Raw genomic sequence first — 25,847 nt, 5'->3', positions numbered from 1 at the left:
ACACTGTTCTCCATAGTGGCTGTACTAGTTTGCATTCCCACCAACAGTGTAAGAGGGTTCCCTTTTCTCCACACCCTCTCCAGCCTTTACTGCTTGTAGACTTTTGGATAGCAGCCATTCTGACTGGCATGACATGGTACCTCATTGTGGTTTTGATTTGCACTAACAGTGAGAAAACAGAGAAATTAAGGAAACAATTCCATTCACCATTGCAATGAAAAGAATAAAATACTTAGGAATATATCTACCTAAAGAAACAAAAGACCTATATATAGAAAACTATAAAACACTGGTGAAAGAAATCAAACAGGACACAAATAGATGGAGAAATATACAGCGTTCATGGATTGGAAGAATCAATATAGTGAAAATGAGTATATACCCAAAGCAATCTATAGACTCAATGCAATCACTATCAAGCTACCAATGGTATTTTTCACAGAACTAGAACAAATAGTTTCACAATTTGTATGGAAATACAAAAAACCTCGAATAGCCAAAGCAATCTTGAGAAAGAAGGATGGAACCGGAGGAATCAACCTGCCTGACTTCACGCTTTACTACAAAGCCACAGTCATCAAGACAGTATGGTACTGGCACAAAGACAGAAATATAGATCAATGCCTTTAGGAATTTTTCTAATGATCCATTGATAGACCTCAAGCCCAAGTTGTAACTTCTCTGCCCTTTGGCTGATGAAGTTTCATTAGGGGTGCTCTGGAATCTCAGGAGTGTCATTGATGAATCTGCATCATTGAGACAGTTCCTTCCCCTATGGGAGTAGATGGCTTAGAAGGATATGTGTGTGTCAGTTCTGGCTAAGGAGACAGAAGGGAAGTCTGCTGGAGCTGAGGTTGCTTTAGGGAACAGAGGACCTTGGTATTATTGAATTGCTTTCCCTTTGGGTTCTCATGTTGTGAGGTTGTCATCTCATTTTCTTAATGTTGTCTTACTACCAGAGGCTGGTGGTTAGGTGTTTTATTTTCTTCTCTCTCTCTTTTTCTTTCTTAATTTATGTTACAGAAAGCATCCTGATGTATTCTGCCAGGAACACATGAAATAAGGGAGCATTGTTTCTCCCAGGGAGGGATGCTGAGAACCATTTTCTATCCCCTCCAAAATAAAAAAAGAGAGAGCAGAAGAAGAAGAACGAAAAAGAAGGAAAGAAATGAAGGAAGGAGGGAAGGAAGGAAGGAATATAAAAGAAAAGTACATATACTATAGACTCAACATTTATCCAGATGTCATGAATTTCTGTGCATGGCTCTAACACCAGCCACAAACAAAGATTTGGAGGGGCGTTTGTGCAAAGTCATGATGCTAGAACTATACTCAGATTACCATAAATCTGCCAGCTCACTCTAGTTCATACTTATGAAACATCCTTTTTATAAGTGAATGCAGGGGTGGTATTTAAAAATACTTGAGGCATTACAGTAATATAGGTTAATATGTAAATCAGGCTATACATAAAAAATTAAACATGCATTTCTTTTTATTGTCTAAACTAAACTTACAAAACTGCTTACCAAGTGACAAAAGTTGTAGTGCACACCGTTCACTAAAATTTATAGTGATAATTTATGGGTTATTCATTATTGTGTTTTTAGACACTGTTGGTATGATCTTTTTGGGTATGATTGTCACATGTTACATGCACCATGTGTTGTTTTTTTTTAATATTTTACTTTTTTTTTTTTTTGCTATTGGCAATCAAATCTTTCTTCCAATAAAACTCTTGTAGGAAATCCTATATGTTATCATGCATCCTTCTTTTACATGACATTTTACTGAACCATCACGTTAATTGAAATAGTTTCTCAGTCAGTTGTCATTGTTTTTAAAAAAATTCTGGCTTCATTGGGTCTTTGTTGTGGCACATGGGTTTTTCACTGCTACTCGCAGGCTTTCTCTAGTTGTGGTGAGTGTGGGCTCTTCTCTAATTGCAGTGAGAGGGCTTCTTATGGCAGTGGCTTCTCTTGTTGCAGGGCATGCTGTCGGGTGTGCAGGCTTCAGTAGTTGAGGCACATGGACTTAGTCGCCCTGAGGCATGTGGGATTTTCCCTGACTGGAGATCAAACCCATGTTCCCTGCATTGGCAGGCAGATTCTTAACCACTAGACCACCTGGGAAGTCCCAGCACCATGTGGTTTGATGTGGAATCACATCCACCTCTTCTATCCAGCTCTCCATTCAATTGATAGGTGGTATGCAGTCTTAAAAAGTAGAGAATTTCTTAGAAATTAGTAATAATTTTCATGGTCCTAGGAATTTTTTCAACTTCTGCTGAACTAAGCAATTATATTAAACTTTTCCCTAGATTTTATAATGTTGCCAAAGATTTTTATATGGTCAAATTATCTCCTATCAACTAAGCCATGAAATCACTTACTGGAATGTCATTTTTAATTAAGCTGAAAATATACTTTGTCCAAATGAGAGAAGGAGAGTGTGAAGGTTAAGTACACACCCGCTGTCACTGAAGTGCCTGGGTTTAGATTTGGACTCTGTCACTTATATGGAGAAAAAGGAGAAGAGAGTGGCAGAGGATCAGATTGTTGGATAGCATCACCAACCCAATGGACATGAACTTGGGCAAACTCTGGGAGATAGTGAGGGTTAGGGAGGTCTGGTGTGCTGCAGTCCATGGGGTCACTAAGACATGCCTTACTGACTGAACATCAACAACAACAATTTGTGTTTTGAATAACCTCTTCATTCCACAGTTTCCTTATCTGTGAAATGGGGGAAATCATAGTAATTATTAAACTTGTATAAATTACTCCCCAAAAGTACGCTTCTCTTCTGTAGGGGCTCTTACTGTTTCCTGGCCTGACCATCTGTGGTCCCCATCTTTCTCTGGTTCTCTCAGGGCCTGGCTCATGGTAGCTTCATTTTCCACAAGTGGCCACACAGATAATTGTAGGGAGTGCTGGTTCAAGATGGGCAGTCATAGCCTCTGTGGTCCATGGAGGGCTTGCCCACCAAGTGTGAGCAATACCACCAAAGGCACCCACCTACCCAACTTCGGCCAAATCAGGACAAACTCTGGCAGGTGGAACAAATATTGGACTATGAGAACAGAGTGAATTGGCTGCTCTTAAATGTGGCTGTCAGCATGACCAGCAATCCCCAGGGCCTGGAGGAGTGCATGGAGAAGGCAAGGCTAGCCCTTGGAGATTACTGGGAGAATCTATGGTGGGGAGCAAGTACAGATACACTGGGCACTTTGACTATCTTGTGCATCAGCCAATCAAAGAGAATAGGAGTTGTGGGATTCTGGTGGTAGCCGATGTGCCAGTTATTAATGCTTATACTGCTCAGGGTATTGGGAGGGGGTTTCCTTTGAGAGCTCAAGGCAGCACCTATTCATTAAAACTAAAGAATACTTGATATTTTATAAATGGCTACTGTCCTGCTTGTGAAAACCAGAATATCAATCAAACTAGGGTATAGGAAAGTAAGTTAATTGTTTTTGGAACGAATGGCATTAGTAAACTAAGGCTCAGATATGTTGCTCAAGTTGCCCTAGTTCACATAGCCAATGTGTGAAGAATTTGGATCCAGGTTTCAGTTCAGTTCATTTCAGCTGCTCAGTTGTGTCTGACTCTTTGTGACCCCATGAATCGCAGCACGCCAGGCCTCCCTGTCCATCACCAACTCCTGGAGCCTACCCAAACTCATGTCCATTGAGTCGGTGATGCCATCCAACCATCTCATCCTCTGTCATCCCCTTCTCCCCCTGCCTTCAATCTTTCCCAACATCAGGGTCTTTTCAAATGAGCTCTTTGTATCAGGTGGCCAAAGTATTGGAGTTTCAGCTTTAACATCAGACCTTCCAATGAACACCCAGGACTGATCTCCTTCAGAATGGACTGGTTGGATCTCCTTGCAGTCCAAGGGACTCTCAAGAGTCTTCTCCAACACCACAGTTCAAAAGCATCAATTCTTTGGTGCTCAGCTTTCTTCACAGTCCAACTCTCACATCCATACATGACTACTGGAAAAACCATAGCCTTGACTAGACAGACCTTGGTTGGCAAAATAATGTCTCTGCTTTTTAATATGCTGTCTAGGTTGGTCATAACTTTCCTTTCAAGGAGTAAGCGTCCTTTTAATTTCATGGCTGCAGTCACTATCTGCAGTGATTTTGGAGCCCCCGAATAAAGTCTCTCATGGTTTCCACTGTTTCCCCATCTATTTGCCATCAAGTGTTGGGACTGGTTGCCATGATCTTAGTTTTCTTAATGTTGAGCTCTAAGCCAACTTTTTCACTCTCCTCTTTCACTTTCATCAAGAGGCTCTTTAGTTCTTCTTCACTTTCTGCCATGAGGGTGGTGTCATCTGCATATCTGAGGTTATTGATATTTCTCCCAGCAGTCTTGATTCCAGCTTGTGCTTCATCCAGCCCAGCATTTCTCATGATGTACCCTGCATATAATTAAAATAAGCAGGGTGACAATATACAGTCTTGACATACTCCTTTTACTATTTGGAACCAGTCTGTTTTTCCATGTCCAGTTCTAACTGTTGCTTCCTGACCTGCATACAGGTTTCTCAAGAGGTAGGTCAGGTGGTCTGGTATTCCCAACTCTTTCAGAATTTTCCACAGTTTATTGTGATCCACACAGTCAAAGGCTTTGGCATAGTCAATAAAGCAGAAATAGATGTTTTTCTGGAACTCTCTTGTTTTTTTGATGATTCAGCAGATGTTGGCAATTTGATCTCTGGTTCCTCTGCCTTTTCTAAAACCAGCTTGAGCATCTGGAAGTTCACAGTTCATGTATTGCTGAAGCCTGGCTTGGAGAATTTTGAGCATTACTTTACTAGCGTGTGAGATGAGTGCAATTGTGCGGTAGTTTGAGCATTCTTTGGCATTTCCTTTCTTTGGGATTGGAATGAAAACTGACCTTTTCCAGTCCTGTGGCCACTGCTGAGTTTTCCAAATTTGCTGACATATTGAGTGCAGCACTTTCACAGCATCATCCTTTAGGATTTGAAATAGCTCAACTGGATCCAGGTATATCGGTTCTGAAATCATTACAGGTTAATGTCTAAAAGAGAGGGAATATTGTGGGCTCTTCTGAGGACCAGAAACACCCCTGAGTTCCAATGCTTCTTTGGAAATAGCATGTAAATTGTTATTAGAGTTGTAGTACTCACGTCACTACACTGCAACAATTTTCATCACCTGTCAAGTGAGAATGAAATGACCATAGGGATGTGTGTCTGTGTCTGTCTATTTCTGTGTTTGCTCTAAAAGAAAAATGGTTTCCTGTCCAGTACCTACACTCAGCTTCCTGAATTTGATATTGTGTCTACAGGAAATAAGGGACCCCATTAGGGGTGAAGCCAAGTAAAGAGAGATTGTATGTCCCAGAGCACCAGGGTCTGTTTCTGGAAGAATCTCCAAGACTCCAAAGAAGGGATGGTGATGTTTTCTTTCTAGAAAAGGAATTTGTGCAGAAGCTTGTTATCGAGGGTGGGGCAAGCAGGTTTTTGGAGTCCTGGAAAGGATGGGGCTGAGCTTAGCTTAAATGACAGCATCTGACATTTCTTCTCCCTGAAGTGGAAAATCTTAAAGTGAAACCACATGGCTCTGAAATCAGATCCTCCTTAAAACAGCCCAGTATCACATGAACTGAAATGGGAGCTAGAAGTGGTGCAAAGGTTTCTGGGTTTCCTTAGTGTCATGGAGCAGGGAAGAGATGCTCATGATGAGGCATCTGAAAAGCTCTGGTCTCCGCACCAGCCTGCAGCTGATCCCCAGATTCACCATTTACTGCTGCCATAAGGATGAATCAGCAGTCCTCCTAGCCTCAGTGGTCCTGTTTAAAAGCTGGTGTGTATGTGTGTGTGTATAGGAGGGCAACAATGATACTTGCATATACTAAATATTATTTCCTGGTCCCACTTCCCCAAAATCCTTAGCATTTCAACATGTGACCCTTGTGGTAGGGGTAAAGATACTCTTCCCATGAAATTCTCTTGGCTTTGCTCTGCTTCTCCTCTGGGAGATGTCACTTCCTCCAGGGAGCTCTGTTCCAGTGGGAATGAGGTGGCTTGTCACTCTCTTTTCTAGAAGGCTATTCTTCATGCACTCTGCACAATTGTAATCATATATATATATTTATTATTTGTGTTTATTTGGATTTTCTCTTTTCCAGTAGACTACACACTACAACATAATAGGGATGTATTTATTTTTTCATATAATTGAAAGATGAAAATATCATCTCACTTAAAAGAGATATTCATACTGGACCAACTACTGATACCTCAGAAGTAACTGTTCTGTAAGCAATAGTAATGCCTGGCTTACAGTAAGTCCTCAGTAAAAAGTTGTTAAACAAGTGAATACTTGATTTTGTGAATTGGAATTAGAATCTAAACTTTCTCTAGACTTATAATAGACATTTATATAAAGGAGCTTGCAAAGATGCACAGATGGTATTTTCAGATAATAATACCCAAGGTTTTGGATTTATATTTTCCATTGCTTTGCAAACCATAACATTTCTAAAATGGTTTTTCATATTTGAGGGGCATCAGGAGAATCACAGGTCTCATATGTGAATTTTGAAGTAAGTAGGCTGCAAATTTGTAGTGATTTTATTTTGGAGTGTCAGATAACAGGCAGCTGAAATCGAAACAGCTTCAAATGTCACAGAATGTCTTGTAATTCTCCTCAAGCATTAACTGCATTAAACCTTAAAGGAACAGTCTGCATATCCCAATTTGTTGTAGATCTAAACTAAGCAGGCACAACCACACCCAAGAGACTTTCTTGTCTACATAGACTGCAGTTACTACCCCTAAAATGTCAGATTAATTTTTGAGATAAGATAATATTGAAGAGCAGGGGTTGGGAAACTTTTCTGTGGAAGACCATTGTGACATAAGATCTCAGCCTTTGTGAGATAGGGCAAGAACCATAACTCCCTAGATACTGCATCCTTGTTAGTACCCAGCGCAGGACCTGGCACATTCTAAGTGCTCAGCAACTCTTTGTGGAATGACAAAGTGAATATTTTGTCTGTATTTTTTATTTTTCAAATTTTGATTGAAATATAGTTGGTTTATAATATTAGTTTCAAGTGTACAGTAAAGTGATTCAGTTATACATGTATATGTAAATCTCTATTACATTCTCTTCCATTATATGTTATTATAAGATATTGAGTCTAGTTCCCTGTACTATCCAGTAGGTCCTTGTTTATTTTATATATGGTAGAGAAGGCAATGGCACCCCACTCCAGTACTCTTGCCTGGAAAATCCCATGGACGGAGGAGCCTAGTAGGCTGCAGTCCATGGGGTCGCTAGAGTTGGACACGACTGAGCGACTTCACTTTCACTTTTCACTTTCATGCATTGGAGGAGGAAATGGCAAACCACTCCAGTGTTCTTGCCTGGAGAATCCCAGGGACGGGGGAGCCTGGTGGGCTGCCGTCTATGGGGTCGCACAGAGTCGGACACGACTGAAGCGACTTAGCAGCAGCAGCAGCAGCAGCAGTGTATGTCTGCTAATCTCGAACTCCTAGTCTGTCGCTGTCTCCCTCCCCCTTTGGTAACTGTAAGTTTGTTTTTTATCTCTTTGAGTCTGTTTGTTTTGCATATACAGTCATTTATATTATTTTTTAGATTCCATATATAAGTGATATCACATGGTATTTGTTCTTTGTCTAACTTACTTCACTTAATATGATAATCTTTAGGTCCATCCATGTTGCTGCAGAGGGCATTATTTCATTCTTTTTTATGGCTTTATAGTCCATTATATACATATAGCACATCTTCTTTATCCATTCATGTGTCGATGGACATTTGTACTTATTGTAGGAGTTTCTATCAGTTTGGGCATACAGTGCTTGCTCAGTGATGTTTAGGATGAACACTGTTTTAAAAACTAGAACAGCCTCCTTCCATGCCCTCTTACCTGCCACACTGCTTGATTTCTTTGGTACCCAATTATTGGCTTCTAGCATGATACATAGTTTACTTGTATTTTATTATTATTCCCCCCACTAGAATTTAAATTATAGGAGGGCAAAGATTTTTGTGTATTCTGTTCACATTGTAGGCACTCAAAATATTTAAGTAAATAATGAATGACACTTTTGAATGCCATGTAGGGATCTTTGATCCTGGGAAATAAAACATTAAAAGCAAAAGAAAACAAGGTGTAACTGCAGTCACATGTTACTTTATCTCATGGACTTCAAATTATTCAACTACAATGGATTTGTACTTAAGTAAAATCTGTAGTTGTCTATTACATTATATGGTCATATATTATACTTTTAAAAGGGTGTTTTAGTGATAAAGTATTTTAAGAGAAAAAGCATATAAAAGTTGACCTGATTAAAAATTAACTTTTAAAATTACAAAAATGCTGCAACTTTATTCTAGAAAAGGAAAGAAAAAAATTTAAGAATTGCCCTTAATTCCATGGGAATAATCATTGCTAATCTTTTGGGGCATAGTCTTCTGTCTTTTTCTTGTGTGTAATAGTTTCATATGTTGTGTATAAAGGCAGACGCATACTGTAAATGTTAACAAGAGCCGATGTTTATATTGTGCTCCCTGTTAGTCACTGTTTTAAGTGCTTGATTTATATTTATTAATCACAACAACCTTGTGATCTAGGTCCTAGTATTACCCATATTTTACAGATGCAGAAACTAAGGGACCAGGAGGTTAACTTGCTTGAAGTCATATAGCTCACAAGTGGTAGAACTGGGATTTGAACCAAGACAGTCTGGCTCCAGAATCCATGCTCTTAATCGCTTTTTTTTTTTTTTTTGCTGCTCCAAATATAGCTTGTGGCTTGCTTTTTCCCCCCTCACTTGTCACTATTTAAGAACATTTTCCAACTGTTACGTGTTCTCTAACATAGCTTCTAAAGGTTATATAGTATTTCAGTACTTGACTACTCTAATTCTTCTAGTTTAAAAGAATTGTTAGGAAACCTCCCTCCCTCCATTCTTTCGCTAATTCCTCCCTTGTTTTCTCCTCCTGCTTCCCTTTCCTCCCTTCTTGCCTACTATGAATAATTTTGCAATAAAGTGGCTTGAAGATGTAAATCTTTGAAGGCACATTGATATGATACCTTCCTTAGGTTAAATTTCTCACAATGGTATGTAAAGTTCAACAAAATCATGTAACAAGGAATCTATGAGGAAGTCTTGAAAAGCAATGATTTTGTAGTTTTCTACATCTGGACTATTAGGCAGTTGCTTCTGTGAGTCTCTCTAAGTGAGGTTGACCTGTATGTCTTATCTGAAAATCCCCTTGGTAACCAACCATGTACAAGTAAAACTGTGTTCCTAAATGGAGATACTATGACTGTGGCAAGAGTTACAAGTGATAGTGAGAAGTTCAGAATGAAAATTCAGGTAGAAACTGAGCAAGTAAGCCAAATCTGTATACTTAACACTGCAAGCAAATTGGAGTTTATTTGGAGCCAAATTGGAGCCAAACAAAAGATCATACTTTATGTAGACACAGACCTAATTCATCTCTGTCAAATTGTTTTTTAAATACTTGTCTTCTAGATAATTCAAATTCACTGTTGCAAGAATTAATTTATCTCTCCTTTGCCATTTGTAATTGTCAACCTGACAGGCATTATTATTATTATTTTTTTTTTTGGTAGTGTAAAGTGTTTATGATGCAAAATTAACATCATTAGACAAAATGTCATCCTTTGGGTAAGAACACTGAACATTGTTACCTCTTGAAGTTTCAGCTCAGACTCTTCTGATTGGTGCATGGTGCTATTCTGAGAGAGAAGGTCTCTAGCTGGCTAAATGTTCCTTTTGCTAATATTCACAAACACCTAACATAAGCATGGTTATGTCTGAGGCTTGGTGGGGGGCAGGGGGCATGTGTGTTGTACTAGGGCTGCTGCTGCTGTTGCTGCTGCTCTGCTTATCACCTTTCTCCCATGGCTCCTGTTAGGCTCTGTCAGTGGGGCAGGGGAGCCAGAAGAAATTATGGAGCTGGAGGAGGAAGAAGAGTTTTCTCCTTTCTGTTGTGTAACCCCACAGTGCTTCTTAATCTTGCCTGTGGCACTTGCTTCTAATACAGCAGTTGGTTCTGGTTTGTTTTTCTGATCATCAGAACCTGCCTCATGCCAGCCAGCTTCTCTCCTTGGAAGTCTAAGTCCCAGCTCTGACAGGTCTTCTAAACTCTGAGAAACCAGCATTAGTCAGGCAGTGTCCTCTCCTGAGAGAGATGGGTGGAAGTGTGCAGCGCCCCAACTTTTGCTGCCCCAATCTTGAGCCTATACTCCAGGCAAGTGGAACGTCCATTAGTGCTTCTGACATGCCGTGCTATCGCCTTCAGGTCCTTCTGCTAAGGACACTGATACCTTTTACCTTTTTGTCCGGGTAACTCTCACTTATCCTTTAGATGCCAGCAGCGATGTCACTGGGACTGGGAAGCCTTTACTGATTTCTTCCCCTTTCCCATGGCATCCTATACTGTCCCTATGATGGCATTCATTTTATTGTTTGTCTGTTTTCCCCACTGGACTGCAAGCTCCTTGAAAGCAGCACCTGGAACTTGAAAGGTTGCTTAATAAATATTTGACAAAGACTTCCTTAGAAAATCTCAATGCCACTTCTTACTTTTTTGGAGCAAGGACAAACCTCCAGCTAACATTACTGCTGATGCAAGTTACACCCTGAGTGATTACCAAGGGTTTCTTCTCCCAGTCAAAGGACAAGCTAATGTTGTGAAAATTGCCAAAGTGGGACTTAAGGGCAACAAACAAGATGCCTTAAAGACCTGAGATGACTCTGAGCTGCCACATGTCACTGCAGTGATGGAGGTAGACAGGGATCAGCTATTGATTCACCGGGTTAAAAGCCTTCCCGTCGCCCACAGCCGCTGAAGGCGTTGTGTCAGAGATAAGCGGTGGAAGAAAATGAAGCCTTGTCAAATCCTTACACAGATGATTTCAGGATGCTAATGAGCAGCGTCAGATCAGAGAAGATTGAATGCGCCTGCTTTCCCGAGGCCGCACCATGTGATGGAAGAACAAAGACTTTGGAGTCAGAACTTAGTTCAAATCTTTATTTTTGCCCCTAACTCCCAATGGAGTTACAGACCTTGTTGAGATTCTTAACCTGTAAAATGGAGCTGATAGCATTTATTTTCGTGTATTTATTTGAAGAGAACTAATTGAGGAAATTGAAAGACTCTAGCCCAGAACTTTTGGGCACCATTGGTAATTTGTGGAAAATGATTGGATTGGCAGAACTGATCCCTCAGTTTTATTCATTTATTTCATCTATTCAAAAGCCATCATTGAACATCTAAATACTAGTGATCTATAAGAAAATAAATTTTAAAAAATGTCCTTTGCTTTAAAAAAAAGTTTTTATTGTTGGTGTTCAGTAGCTCAGTTATGTCTGACTCTTTGCAACTGCATAGACTGCAGCATGCCAGGTTTCCCTGTTCTTCACTATCTCCTAGAGCTTACTCAAACTCATGTCCTTTGAATCTTTGATGCCATCCAACCATCTCATCCTCTATTGTCCCCTTCTCCTCCTGCCTTCAATCTTGGAGGATCGACTGGCAAAATTACTATTCTTTTGTTGATTGATGTGTTATCTTTTCAGATTTTTCATCTCCCAGTAGAAGCTCCATAAAGTAAAGGACATTTTTTTTCTATTGGTGAACCTATTTGCAGGGCAGGAATAGAGATACAGACATAGAGAACAGACTTGTGAACACAGCGGGGGAAGGAGATGGTGGGACAAATTGAGAGAGTAGCATTGAAACATATACATTACCATGTAAAATAGATAGCTAGTGGGAAGTTGCTATAAAACACAGGGAGCTCAGCTCCATACTCCATGACAGCCTAGAGGGGTGGGATGGGGTGGGGAGTGAGAGGGAGGTTCAAGAGGGAGGGGACATATGTATACCTATGGCTGATTCACATTGTTGTATGGTAGAAACCAACACAATACTGTAAAGCAATTATCCTTCAATTAAAAATAAATTAAAAAAAACTAAAGAGTAGGTATTTAGGAAATACTAATGAGAAACATTTGGGATCTACTTGCTGCTGCTGCTGCTGCTAAGTCACTTCAGTTGTGTCCGACTCTGTGTGACCCCATAGATGGCAGCCCGCCAGGCTCCGCCATCCCTGGGATTCTCCAGGCAAGAACACTGGAGTGGGTTGTCATTTCCTTCTCCAATGCATGAAAGTGAAAGGTGAAAGTGAAGTTGCTCAGTCGTGTCCGACTCTTAGAGACCCCATGGACTGCAGCCTACCAGGCTCCTCCGTCCATGGGATTTTCCAAGCAAGAGTACTGGAGTGGGGTGCCATTGCCTTCTCCGTGGGATCTACTTAGGGCAGGGTAAATGCTTTCTTTGCTGGACTCAAAAATCAGGTCAGTTTTCTAAATAATTTGAGAAGATAACACATTAATAAACAGAAGAATAATAATTTTGTCAGCTGGTTTAATATTTAGTTTAATAAATTAAGCATTTTCTCCTGACCCAGGATCCAGTCTGGAATCACTCATTGAGTTCAGTTGTCTCATCTCTTGAGTTGCCTTTACTTTAGAATAATTGCTCAGCCTTTTACTGACTTCCATGACATTGACATTTTTGCAGAGTCCTGACCAGTTGTTTTTTGGAATGACTCAATTTGGGTTTGTTTGCTTGTTTCCTGACAATGTGCTTTTTAAGGCCATGCAGCCAACAAATGGCAGGGCTTAGACTGACCCTTTATCTTGTACACTTTCCTCTTAAAAGCTTCCAGGAAACATGGAGGTCAGACCCCAGAGCTCCATGCCCAGAAGAGCCTTGCTCACATAGCCAGGGTGTTAAATAACAGCAATACCAAAATGGTAATAACCAGAGAGAACACCTTCTCCCAGGTAAACCTTCCTTGATTGTCATCTACCATCTCCAGGTCTGAGTGACAATTAAATCTGTAATTCTTTTATTACCTCTCTTTTTGTCTCCATTGCTCAATTTGTTCTGCTTTAATAGAGTGGTTGGGAAAAACATGAAGAAAATTAGACTAAATGGGGGTAAAATGCCATAAGACCATTATCAATTCTGTTATGATGTATTTTTCAAAACTGTAGGACATTGAACAAAATGCACTAAAATTGAAAAAAAATTATTTGGAAGATTCTTTTAAAAAGCTGAAGAGTTGCTGCAGCTAATCTATAATTTACCCAAATGTTGAGTACATTATTACATTGGCATGCTAGAGTTAGCTCAATACACTTTTCTCAAAGAAATGGAGAAACAAAGGGGCAAGTAATTGGTGTTCTGAGCCCCTGTTCTGCTTCCCATTTCTTGAACTGAAACTCAAGGACATTTCAAAATTGGTCCAGATGTTAAAAAAATTTGTTTTTCAAACCAGCCCTAAATGACTCTGCCTTTTCACAGCTTTCTCAGCTCTAGATGAGCATTTCTTCTGTTCTTTCAAACCTGGGATTAGGAGGCTGTCATTAGGTGGGGCTGGGGGGGAAGACCCTACCCCCACTTAGAGCTTGAGGATGCAGGCATGGTGGGGGTGGGCCATGAGGGGAAATATTTCACATCTTATGTGCGTTACAGATGAGAATGATACAGAGAGGTGGTTTTTTCTTAGTTATAAACATTCATTCAAATTTGCTTATTACATACCCCATGATAAGCCAGGCACTATGAGGTAGTGGACTTAGCAAATGAATAACTCAGATATGGTCCCTACCCTCAGGGTATTTATAATCTAATGTGGGTGAGGTAGGGGTGGGGTTGTTATAAAGGCCAAGCACAGAATGCTACTTGCGAGGGAGGTAGAGACTGTGGGTTTAAATACGTAATTTGTTCTGTAGCAGATACTTCTTTTTCTTTCCCATTATGATTTATTACAGGATGTTGAATATAGTCCCCTGTACTATACAGTAGGACCTTGTTGTTTATCCTTTCTGTATATAATAGTTTGCATCTGCTAACCCCAGCCTCCTAATCCATCCTTTCTCCACCCCTCTTCCCCTTGGCAAACACAAGTCTGTTCTTCGTTCCTGTTTTGTAGATAAATTCGTGCCGTATTTTAGATTCCACATATAAGTGATATCATATGGTATTTGTTTTTCTCTTTCTGACTTCACTTAGTATGATCATCTCTAGGTGCATCCATGTTGTTACAAATGGCACTGTTATTTTTTTTACGGCCGTGTAACATCCATTGATCCATTCCCCTGTCGACAGACATTTAGGTTGCTTCTGTTGTCTTGGCTATTGTGAATAATGCTGCTATGAATGCTGGGGGCATGTATCTTTTCAAATTAGAGTTTTCATCTTTTCCAGATATATCCCCAGGAGTAGGATTGCAGGATTATATGGTAGCTTTATTTTTAGATTTTTGAGTAACCTCTTCTGTTCTTCATAATGGCTGCATTAATTTGCATTCCTACCAACAGAGTAGGAGGGTTCCCTTTTCTCCACACCCTCCAGCATTTGTTATTTGTAACCTTTCATTTTTAATGTTTTTTTAAATTGACATGCAGTTGATTTACAATGTTGTGTTAATTTATTTGCTGTACAGCAATTTGGTGATAATCATTCCGACCTGGGTGAGGTGGTAACTCATTGTAGTTTTAATTTGCATTTTTCTAGTAATTAGCAATGTTGAACATCTTTTCATGTGCCTCTTGGCCATCTGTATGTCTTTTTTGGAGAAATGTCTATTTAATTCTTCTCATTTTTTGATTGGGCTGTTTGCTATTTTGTTACTGAGTTGTATGAACTGTTTGTGTATTTTGGAAATTAAGCCCTTGTTGGTCACATTGTTTGCAAATGTTTTCTCTTGGTTTGTAGGTTGTCTTTTTGTATAACATAGTTTACCCCATTTAATGGAGATTAGAAATGCCAATGCTTTGACCACCTGATGCGAACAGCTGCCTCATTAGAAAAGACTCTGATGCTGGGAAGGATTGAAGGCAGAAGGAAGGGATGAAAGAGGATGAAATCGTTGGATGGCATCACTGACTCAATGGGCATGAATATGAGCAAACACTTGGACATAGTGAAGGACAGTGAAGCCTGGTATGCTGCAGTCCATGGGGTCGCAAAGAGTTGGATATGACTTAGTGACTGAACAGCAACAAGATGAAGGCATGTTAGAAACTCAGTGTTGCATGTGGTAAGCACAGAATAAAGGCTGACCAAGGAGGAGAAGGAGCAGAAGGAGATGATGTAGAAGAATATGATGGGTGAATTATATTAGTTTTTTTTTCTTCTTCGTCTTCTTCTTTTTCTACAACCTTCTTCTGATACAATGGCCCCTTTGAGTAAGGATGAAGGAAAGAATCTTTTTTAGTAGGATAGCATGCAGGAGGTATGCCATGAAGAATGTATCTTGACCTTGTGAAAGTTCTGACTGATCAGCCCTAGACTAGACACAAAGCTGGAGATGGGCCTTCTTAGGCTTCCTCCATCTGGGCTGTATTAGCTCTTTCCATGGAAGTTTTCCTCTCTCTACTTGTATGTCTTCCTCTTAGTCTTTGCTTTCAAATCTCTGTCTCCTGGGCCCTCCCTTTTCTTGCCCTGTGACTGTTGATTCCTGCCTCCCCTCACAAGGTAGTTTCCAAGGCTCTGGGCATTTGTCCAGGAACAGGCAGGGTATAGAAGCTCCTGTTGGTTGAAGACTGCTTTAACCTCCTGAAATCTCACCTTTCAGGAACACTGGATCCCACTGCCTAAAAACCTGACTTATCCCTGAGTAGAGGCAGTGATAATAAAACTCAGTGAAAGATACAAATCACAACAGTAACAGTAACCCGCTTGCACCAGTTCACTATGCTGATTTTGTACGATCAGCATTTATTCTTATTGGCCAGTGGTAAAGCAGCATCTTTTCTGATTGTTCAGCTCCCATGTTACACTGGTTGTTAGGGCTGAGCTGTATACCCTCTTAATTAATTTTTTGGAGCCTTAAAGCCTAATACTCCAGAGGGTGACTATATTTGGAGATGGGGACTTTAAAGAGGTGATTAAGTTAAAGTGAGGCCACTGGGGTGGGCTCTGTTCCAGTCTACCTGTTGTCCTACTAAGATGAGGAAATCTGGACACACAGAGACACAATAAGGATGTGCCCAGAGGAGAGCCCATGTGAGGACACAGCGAGGAGGTAGCCATCTGCAAGCCAAGGGCAGAGGCCCCAGGAGAAACCAACTTTACTGATGCCTCCAGAGCCACGAGAAAACATATTTCTGTGGTTTAAGCCACTCAGTCTGTGGCACTGTATGACAGCCCTAACGAACTCTCATACCAGTGTGATATATTTTGGACTATTATGTCTGGTAATAGCAAGAATTTTATTGATTAAAGTGCTTACTAAATTCTAGAGGCAACATGGATTACATTCTTTCATCTTGAGATACTGTCCTGGTATTCTTATTCCAATTTTGCAAACAAGGGAACTGAAATTTGGAATAAGAAATGACTTGCCTGAAGTCAAAGTCACAGAGCTAGAAAAAGGCAGGATTGGACTCAGATCTAAATCTTTCGAACACTAGTGCCAGGGTTCTTAACCATTATGCAATACTACCTAGAAATTCTGGTATTCTCTCCCTGTTCTCATTTCCCCAGTGTAAATAATGCCCTTTATTTTCTTTATATGGCTCTCTGTTTCTATCCCTTGGAGCACTAGCTGCGCTTTGTAATCATAAATTTAATTCTGTGAGCATTTTTTCCACTTTCCACCTCCTCCTCTAGTTCTAGAATGTAGCAGTGTGTTTGTAATCCTGGAAGATGGGGTTGATTTTGGAACAGACTGCAAGGTTTTTCTGCCAGGTAGCAAGGCAGCCAGCCTTTGGCATATGGTGAAATGATCAACCTCAGTGGGCACTGGCAAGCAGCAGGAACTGCTGCTGGGCTCTTTAATTTATACCTTAATATTGCACCCATGTGGCCTCAGGAGTAGAGCGTGTCACTTAACCTTCCCACATGGCGTATGCCAGCATTTGCCCTCCTCATGGCCCCTATCGTGGAGAATGTTGCCTGGCCTTGTTTCTAGGACCTGTTTTACATGGAAATTTTGTAAATGCACCTCAAGGCAGGAAGCTGTGACCCATCTGATGTGCTATTGATGTCTTTGCTTGCTTTTCCTGACTTTCTACCCTGTTAACACATCTGGGTGAAGTGGCAGCTGCTTATTTTGGGAATAATGGAGTCTAAAAAACATGGAACCTGGTCTGTTTTACCAGATTGCATCTCCTCAGTGAAAAAGATCCCAGCAGATACTTGTTTTAGGGGGTCACACTGGTTAATCACCACTTCAGCCAATGTAATATGATGATGAGAGTTGTTGTTATTTTCCCAAGATGTTTCCTCATTAGAGGTGGAAACACTTTGTAAATTTCCTCCCAGCCCCAACTAATAGAAAAATTCTGTATAGTTTCAAAGGGCTGAACTTCTTAAAGATATTATTTTTCTCTGTGTGGATTTTTATTTTTAGTTTCCTTTCTCCATTCCTCATTTTTTTTTTTTACCATTCTTTCAGAGAGAATGAATAGTATTCTACATTTTTATATTCTAAACCCCACTCTTGCATAATTCTCTTGAATTCTTTGTTGGTCTTTTTTTTTTATGGTTTTAAAATAATCGAGAACTAATTTGTCTAATGAATATGCAATTACAGCAAGAGTCTTTTGAAGTTTTTGAGAACCTTCAGTCAGCATCTTTCTGGGACGTGGTGATGAATGTAGCATCAGTCACTTGGAAGCGCCCCTCACTTGGCACATGCAGGTAGTGGTGTTGCACATTTCAAAGCTGGGCACAATGCAATCCTTTACTGTTTATTTATTATGTATACTTAGTAAGTGTGGTTTGGAGAAAGTGATGGCACGCCACTCCAGTACTCTTGCCTGGAAAATCCCATGGACGGAGGAGCCTGGTAGGCTGCAGTCCATGGGGTCGCTAACAGTTGGACTTGACTGAGCGGCTTCACTTTCACTTTTCACTTTCCTGCATTGGAGAAGGAAATGGCAACCCACTCCAGTGTTCTTGCCTGGAGAATCCCAGGGACGGGGGAGCCTGGTGGGCTGCCGTCTCTGGGGTCGCACAGAGTCGGACACAACTGAAGCGACTTAGCAGCAGCAGCAGTAAATGTGGTTGCTTTCTACCTAGCCTAGCTACTGGGGGTACTTCTGGGGTTGAAATAAAAAACAAACAAACAGGTATTCTTGCCTGGGAAATCCCATGGACAGAGGAGCCTGGCAAGCTGCACTACCTGGGATTGCAAAGGAGTCAGACACAATTTAGCAACTAAACAACACATGGCAGTGATAATGGAGTATGTGAGAGAGAAAGAGGTGCAGTCTGCTTCTGCACTGCTCAGGCTCAGGCTAGAACCTACTATTACCTCTCATTTGTAGTGTGTTTATATCATGCAAGACATTTTACATATGTCTTAGTTTTCACTGAATCATAATACAGAGAACAAGGGATTATTATTGCTCTCTTATATAAGTGAGGAAAATAAGGCATGGAACGGTTGAGAAAATTTCCAAAGATCACACAGGTAGTCAGTGGCAGAGCCTATGTCCTCAAACATTTATCACCAAGCATGTTTTCTGTCCTTGGCACTATGCTATGCCCTTTGGTGAGTCTAGAAATGAACTTAACCTAGATCCTACTCTCAGAGGGTTCATCTTCTGGTAGAAGAGTGAAGACAAATAACCGTGATATGTAGCTAAGAAAGCTCAGGAAACAGAAAAATCGAGGGTCATGTCATAGAAGTAGAAGCAAAGGAAAGGGAGAGAAATTATATCTCAGTAGAGATAAGATTTATTTTCTGAGGGGGACAGATGCTCAGAAGTTTTTGCTCACAGCTCCCTACTTCCTACCTACTGTGTACATTGTGTTTTTGAAAGTGGCCCCTGGATAGAATTTTTTAGTAATTGTTTTTGACCCAGGAAACCAGCTTCCTCCTGTGTTCTTTTTTCCCAGTACCTGAATGAAGAAGCCAGCTGGGCTTTCTCCACTGCTGAAGCAGACAAAAACATCCCAACCCCAACTGTGGGATTCATTAGCCTCTGCTGTCAAATTGCTGTGATCACCAGCATGTGGAAGGCACAGTGCCTTCCCAGACCTAGTGGGGTGCAGACTGTCAGAGGCCCCCCCCGCCCCGCCCTGCACAAAAGCACACAGGGCCTGCTGTTGAGTGCTGGGACATGACAGCTCATGATCTGTTGCTTTTGTGGGGGTTTGCTTTTGTTTGCTTAGTCAAGTAGAACAAAGTGATTTCTCTCATACTCAGTCTACGTTATATACATCCCCCACCCCTGCTCTGGTCCCTTGTGAGTATCAATGCTCTGGTTACAGGTAGTAGAAATGCTCCAACTAGCTTAACCAAACAAAGGAGAATTTATTGTATGAATCTCAGGGACTAGATCCAAGGACTAGAAAAATCTTCTGGCACCAAGGCAGTTGCCCTCTTGGTAATGCTCTCTCTTCTTGTGCTTCTGGTTGCTTCTTCATATTTGTTTGTTTTTTCTCTGTCCTAACCAGTTGCCTCTTCTCATGTATTCATGCCAGGATGAGGCATTTCACAACTCTCAAATGTCTGTCTTTGCAGTTTGAGCTGCACAAGAAGCTCCAACTGTGCCCGGATTCTACTGCTGCGAGAGACAAGCTGAATTAATCTAGACTGGATCCAATCAGCTGTGGTGGTGGGGAGTCATGTCATGTGGATGTGACTTCAGGCCCCAATCCTGACCCCAGCCTCAGAAGGGGGAGGGGGATGCATTTTGCAGAAAAAGGAGAAATCAAGGGACAGGCCATTCCATAGGTAATTGCATCTGTACACGGACTTCTCAGGTGGTGCAATGGTAAAGAATCTGCCTGCCAGTGCAGAAGGTGTGGGTTTGATCGCTGGGTTGGGAAGATCACCTGGAGTAGGAAATGGCAATCCACTCCAGTATTCTTGCCTGGAAAATTCCATGGACAGAGGAGGCTGGTGGGCTACAGTCCACTGGGACACAAAAGAGTCTGCCTGGACTTAGTGATTGAGCACACACGCATGCACAACTTGACATAATTTTATATTTTCTTAGGAATCCATGCAGCAGCCTAACGATCCATAAGATGTCAGTATCTGCTGAAGTTCATTTCTTTTTTCTTTTTGGAATAAGTGGGCTCTACTCGGGCTGTGTAAATACTAGAATTGATGAAGCTATCCACAGAATTCTGGCAAAACCTTGCTACTGGGGAAGAAAGAAGATTGGGTTATTTTGAATTAATTAGGTCAGTTAGTGATACTCAAGTCTACAAGTAACTGGGAACCTAAAATTACCTTTGTACCACATGCCTCTCCTGAGGGAGTTCTCTTTGGTGTCCCAGGGTGAAAGTGATCTTTCTCTCTGGAATTTCCAAAGAAGTGTTTTACGCTTTTAGTTTATCGTACTTTCTTATACTTGCTTGTGTGCTCTTGTCTCTGGATGGACTGCTATTTGATGAAGATAGTATCTGTCTTATTTTACTGTCTCTCACTGATGATAGTGCCTTGTACCTAGTGGATTTCTAAATTGTATGTGCTAAATATGTGAATGAGTGATGTTTCATCTTCTCAAATACTACTTAATGTCAAAATGTTTCAGTTGCCTCAGATATGTTTTCTCAAAATTGCTTTGACTTCGGAGCCTGATAAGGCCTATGTATTTTAATTTGATGGACAGGTCTCTTAAGTCTCTTTTGACCTACCAGTTTTCTCTTGATTGTTGCCTTTTCAATTCTGGTCTGGTTATTTTTTGGTACTGTTTCCCACAGTCAGAATTTTGCTGATTTTATTCCTGCAGTGTCATTAAAAGCACTTTTCTTTCTTCTCTATTCTCTGCAAATCAGTAATCAGATTTAAAGGCTTAATAAGTTTAAGGTTTGGTTTTCAAGATCACCCCATAAATGATGTTTATTTTTATTAGGAGGCATGTGATGTCATGTTACTCTTTTTGTAATGGTGGTAGCCACTGCTGCCCATTGCCTAGAAGCATTATTTAATGAGGGAAGGCAGAATTGGTAATACTCTAATTTGAGGATTCCTTCTTCACTTATTAGTTGGGGTATCTCCTAATAAATAATTTGATTGCTTAGGAAAAACAGTTTAAATGCTTTATTCTTTCTTTTTTTTGGCCAGTTTCAAAATAAGTTGTTTCCTTGACTTCTGTATCAGTTAACTTACTCTGCTGTAACAAAATACTGTACATTGGCTGGCTTAAACAACAGAAATTTATTTCCTCACAGTTCTGGAGGCTAGAAGTCCAAGATCAAGGTCTGACAGGGTTCAGATTCTTGTGAGAGTCTCCCCTTGGGTTGCAGATGACACCTTCTGGTTGTATGCTCACATGACTGTTCTTGGATGCCTGGCATAGAGATAGATTGAGCTCTCTTCTTATAAAGGATGTCAGTCCTGCCAGATCAGGGCCCCACCTTTATGACCTCTTTTTATCTCCTAAAGACCCCGTCTCCAAATGCGATAACACTGGGGCTTCAACAGAAGAATTTTGGAAGGACAGAAGCAGTCCATAACAGCATCCTCCAAAAGTGACCAGTGTGCTGTTTTCTTTTCTGTTCCTTTAATGTTATCATGAACTGTTTGCTTAAGCAGATTTTATGTGCTTCAATCCATTGCAGTTATTACTTTTAGTCCTCATTCTTCCTGCCTTCTAGGAAATCTTAATTGGGATAAACTTAGATGGGAATAAATTTTCATGTATCCATTTTTGCTTTTATCTGTGATTGCTATCTAACATTGGAGTAAAGTGAAAGTGAAGTCACTCAGTCGTGTCCGACTCTTTGCGACCCCATGGGCAGTAGCCTGCACCAGGCTCCTCTGTGCATGGGATTTTCTAGGCAAGAGTACTGGAGTGGGTTGCCATTTCCTTCTCCAGGGAATCTTCCTGACCCAGGGATCGAACCCAGGTCTCTCACATTGTGGACAGACGCTTTACCATCTGAGCCACCAGGGAAGTTCCTTGGAGTAGGAAATGGCAACCCACTCCAGTATTCTTGTCTGGAAACTTCAATGGACAGAGGAGCCCAGTGGGCTATAGACCATGGGGTTGAAAAGAGTCAGAAACGACACAGCACATATGTACACATTCTTCTTCATATGTGTAGTATTTCATTGTGTGGACCTGCCATATTCATTCATCCAGTCAAGGGTTCAACAGACTTTTTCTATAAAGATACAATAGAAACATGTTTGTGCCTTCTCACTCCCACTCCTCTTTTTCCTTCTCTTCCTCCTCCTTGCAACTATTTAAAAGCGTAAAACCACAGTTAACTTGAAGGCTGTGTGAAAACAGGCCTGCAGATTTGGTCTGAGGGCTGTAGTTTGTGACTCCTGAGCTAGTTCTTGATTGATAGTTTTTTGGTTTGTCTACAGACTTTTACTGTACTAAATCATGGTGAAACTTATAGCCTTTTGTATACATCTTCTGCTACTTTTGCCATTGAATGGAGCTCTTGAAATGCTGAGTCAAAAGGTAAACACTGATGAATTTTGCTAGATACTGCCAATTTCTTTTCCATGGGTTCATTCCATTTTGTACTTTGGTACCAGTATTGTATGAGAATGCTTATTTCTTCCAGCCTTGCTCAAAGAGGTTGAACTGTCAGATTTTTGTCACTTGGCATTGAGTGGTAAGTATAGTTTTAATTTGCATTTCTTTTATTATGAGAAAGATTAAGCTTCTTTTTGTAGGGGTTAAGAGTCACTTTTTTGGTGAACTGATTTTATATCTTTTGTCTGCTGCTGCTGCTAAGTCGCTTCAGTCGTGTCCAACTCTGTGCGACCCCAAAGACGGCAGCCCACCAGGCTCCTCTGTCCCTGGGATTCTCCAGGCAAGAACACTGGAGTGGGTTGCCATTTCCTTCTCCAATGCATGAAAGTGAAAAGTGAAAGTGAAGTCACTCAGTTGTGTCCGACTCTTAGCGACCCCATGGACTGCAGCCTGCCAGGCTCCTCCGTCCATGGGATTTTCCAGGCAAGAGTACTGGAGTGGGGTGCCATACCCTTGCAGAAGTGGCAACTGCTTTTCTCTGGTTTGTCATTTTTTGTTTTTAGTTATGAAGTTTTATATTTTTAAGTATAAAAATATTTATATTTTAAATTAGTTTGGGGTTAAATTTACCAAATTTCCCCTTTATTGTAACTAGATTTGGAGTCATAGAAAAGTATTTTCTACTTCTAAGTTTAGAGGAATTCATCCATGTTTTCTTTCATTACTTATATTCATTATTCTTATATATAAGTCTCTGACCCACTGAGAATTTATATTGGTGTGTGGAGTGAGGAATTGGTCTAATTTTGTCTTTTTCCATATGACTCACCAGTTATTCCCATACAACTTATTAAGACATCCATCCTTTGCCTACTCATTTGAGATGCTGAATTTGAATTAATGAAAAAGTTCAATTATATAAATTCAATTATTAAATGCTAAATTTCCATATGTTACTAGGTCTAGTTCTGGGTTTTTTATTTGTTCCATTTGTCTTTTTGTCTATTCATGCACCAATAAAAGGTTTAAAAATGGTTTTGTATCAAACTCACCCCTCCTACTTCTTACAATTCTCCCTTTTTCATAGTTTTCCCAAATGAACTTTACAATCAACTTTATCTCCAAGAAAGTAAAAACCTGATGGCATTTTATTTGAGCTCATTAAGCTAAAAATTAACTTTGGGAGGATTGACAACTTTATGAGCTTGGCTCTTCCTAGCTAAGAATATGGAAAGTCTTTCTATTTGTTCAACTTTATTTTTGTGTTTTTCCAAAACATTCTCTAGTTTTCATCATGAGAATTTTGAAGTGTTATTATTACTACGTTAATAAGTGTCATTTTTGATCTTCAGTCAGTTCAGTCACTCAGTTGTGTCTGACTCTTTGCAACCCTATGGACTGCAGCACGCCAGGCTTCCCTGTCCATCACCATCTCCCTAAGCTTGCTCAAACTTATGTCCACTGAATAAGTGATGCCATTGAACCATCTCATCTTCTGTCGTCCCCTTCTCCTCTTGCCTTCAATCTCTCCCAGCATCAGGGTTTTTTCAAATGAGTCAGTTCTTCGAATCAGGTGGCCAAAGTATTAGAGCTTCAGCTTCAGCATCAGTGCTTCCAATGAATATTCAGGACTGATTTCCTTTAGGATGGACTGGTTGGATCTCTTTGCAGTCCAAGGGACTCTCAAGAGTCTTCTCCAACACCACAGTTTAAAAGCATCAATTCTTTGGTGCTCAGCTTTCTTTATGGTCCAACTCTCACATCCATACATGACTACTGGAAAAACCATGGCTTTGACTAGACATACCTTTGTTGGTAAAGTAATGTCTCTGCTTTTTAATATGCCATCTAGGTTTGTCATAGCTTTTCTTCCAAGGAACAAGTGTCTTTTAATTTCATGGCTGTAGTCACCATCCGCAGTGATTTTGGAGCCCAAGAAGATAAAGTCTCTCACTGTTTCCGTTGTTTCCCCATCTATTTGCCATGAAGTTATGGGACCGGATGGCATGATCTTAGTTTTCTGAATGTTGAAATTTAAGCCAACTTTTTAATTTGGTATTATGGAATAAAATTTTGACCACATCTAATGGAGCAAGGGGCTTCCCAGGTGGCACAGTGGTAAAGAATCCTGCCAGTACAAGAGATGCAAGAGACATGGATTTGATCCCTGGATTGAGAGGATCCCCTGGAGTAGAAAATGGCAACACTCTAAATTATTCTTACCTGAATAATCCCAAGGACAGAGGAGCCTGGTGGGCTACAGTCTGTGGGGTTGCAAAGAGTTGGACATGCCTGAGAATGTTTGCACACATGGAGTAAACTCATAACGTGTGTATTAAATGATGGAATGAAACCTGAAGGTATCAGAACAGCAAGCTGGTTCGGGATGGAAGATAAAGCATTGCTGGAGCTATCCTCAGAAATAGTGGGGTGTAGCCTATGGAGTCCTGTGTTGGGTGCCTACCATACCGGGTGGGTGGAGATCTACTGAGCATGTGGCTGATTTAAATATATGTCTCTTTCCAAGTCTGTCTGGTGGACTTCAGAAACTCTGCACATTGCCTTCTTAAACTTAAATATTTCTCTCCTCTAAAGACTTGCTTCATTTTGATATTTGGCAAAACTAATACAGTTATGTAAAGTTTAAAAATAAAATAAAATTAAAAAAAAAAAATAAATAAATTAAAAAAAAAAAAATAAAGACTTGCTTCTGACATTGTGTGAGCTCTTCTGTGCTGTGTTTACCACAGACCTCTATCTTCCTTATCTCTCACAGTATCAGAGTATGAGTACTTGGTGTCCCAAACTAAAGAAATGACCCTGGTGAAGGATGCTTAATCTTGGGGTTCACAACTGTGTGGAGTACATATTCCAGAAAAGTTTTAGAATTCAAATAAAATTAGATGTCAGTGTGAAAATTTTTATGACCCAAAGCTGGAAGAAAAATTCTGCATATCAGTGGAAAGATCAAGATTACTTTAAAGTTATGGAAATGATGGCTTTGGGTGATATTTTCCATCCCTTTGTTTGTTTGTTTTTAAAAATCTTTTATTGCCCAGAGCATTTCTGTTTTGAGATGAGGTAAAAGTCAATTGGATTTTTACTTGTCCTTAATTTTTGGTGCCTTGAATGAATGAAATCAAGAGTGGCTTTCTTGAGCAGCCTTTTTTTTCTTCCACATTTTCTATTATATGAGAAATGTGAGACAGAAGTAGCTATACAGGCAGAAATAAGCTCTCATCCTTTGAAGTAACTGTTCCTCCTGCCCCAACACAGGCTCTATGGGGAATTCTGAGCATTAGCTTCAAAAAAGCCATTCCTGA

At 40.4% G+C, this 25,847-nt stretch overlaps 1 protein-coding gene across 49 annotated transcripts in view; it reads left to right on the top strand.

Annotated features, from left to right (window-relative positions):
* Positions 1-25,847, top strand: part of PRELID2 (PRELI domain containing 2) — a 343,715-nt gene that overhangs the window by 154,054 nt on the left and 163,814 nt on the right. For 16 of the 49 annotated variants that reach the window (XM_055556885.1, XM_055556840.1, XM_055556850.1 and 13 more), the window contains one exon: positions 19,602-19,814. The exons of 31 other annotated variants lie outside the window; for them this stretch is intronic. The gene's annotated coding sequence lies outside the window, so the exon portion shown is untranslated. Of the gene's footprint in view, positions 1-12,768; positions 12,901-14,839; positions 15,235-19,601; positions 19,815-25,847 lie in introns of those variants that run through there. 2 more of the 49 variants (XM_055556797.1, XM_055556916.1) reach the window with 2 other exon arrangements.

Source organism: Bubalus kerabau, chromosome 1 (assembly GCF_029407905.1).
Source record: "Bubalus kerabau isolate K-KA32 ecotype Philippines breed swamp buffalo chromosome 1, PCC_UOA_SB_1v2, whole genome shotgun sequence".
NCBI classification, from domain to species: domain Eukaryota; kingdom Metazoa; phylum Chordata; class Mammalia; order Artiodactyla; family Bovidae; genus Bubalus; species Bubalus kerabau.
This window is presented reverse-complemented; position numbering and strand designations above follow the sequence as displayed.